We start from the raw sequence: 592 nt of genomic DNA on the forward strand, positions 1-592 counted from the left end.
GGACCAGCCTACAATGGCACATTTGAAATTGTATAAAATCAACTGAATGGGGGAGGACAGGGTTCCTTCTCGTCCTGAAGACAAGTTGAACGGTTTTGCTGTTGAGGTCAGGGCTTCAGATAGAAATGGAACCCAGAGATCTGTAAATTGCTTTATTCGATGGTCTGTTCAGTTATGATAAATTATGTCTGAAAGGTGATATTTGACTCTGATTATTCTTCATAAAAGAACACGCTGCATTACACACACACTCCATGCATCATCGTCCCAGGCCAGTGTTTTGTTAAAGAGTACACTACACTAATCATGACCCTTCACACCTTAATGAAAATGCCACAGATAGAAAGTAAATGCGTGAGCTAATTAGTAGTCGACAACTTTTAATGACTTCTGCTTTCCAAATAATCTGTATCCAAGTTCTGTTCAATTTTGAGTTTTAAATATCAAAATATATATGATTTGTCACTGTTTTGTGTTCTAAATGAAAAAAAAGATTGAAACACCCACCTGATAGAGTCCTGTTACTAGTTTGCATGACACAAGCTCCTGGGAATTGGCCTGGAGGGGCAGGGACACTGCCAGTATAAGGTCA

The 592-nt window shown here is 39.0% G+C and overlaps 1 protein-coding gene across 1 annotated transcript in view; it reads right to left on the reverse strand.

Annotated features, from left to right (window-relative positions):
* Positions 1–576, reverse strand: part of LOC109958334 (C-C chemokine receptor type 8) — a 4006-nt gene extending 3430 nt beyond the window's left edge. The window contains exon 1 of the mRNA XM_020596880.1: positions 508–576. The gene's annotated coding sequence lies outside the window, so the exon portion shown is untranslated. The remainder of the gene's footprint in view (positions 1–507) is intronic.
* Between the last annotated feature and the right edge of the window lie 16 nt (positions 577–592).

Source organism: Monopterus albus, unplaced genomic scaffold, assembly GCF_001952655.1.
Source record: "Monopterus albus unplaced genomic scaffold, M_albus_1.0 scaffold31.1, whole genome shotgun sequence".
In the NCBI taxonomy this organism is placed as follows: Eukaryota; Metazoa; Chordata; class Actinopteri; order Synbranchiformes; family Synbranchidae; genus Monopterus; species Monopterus albus.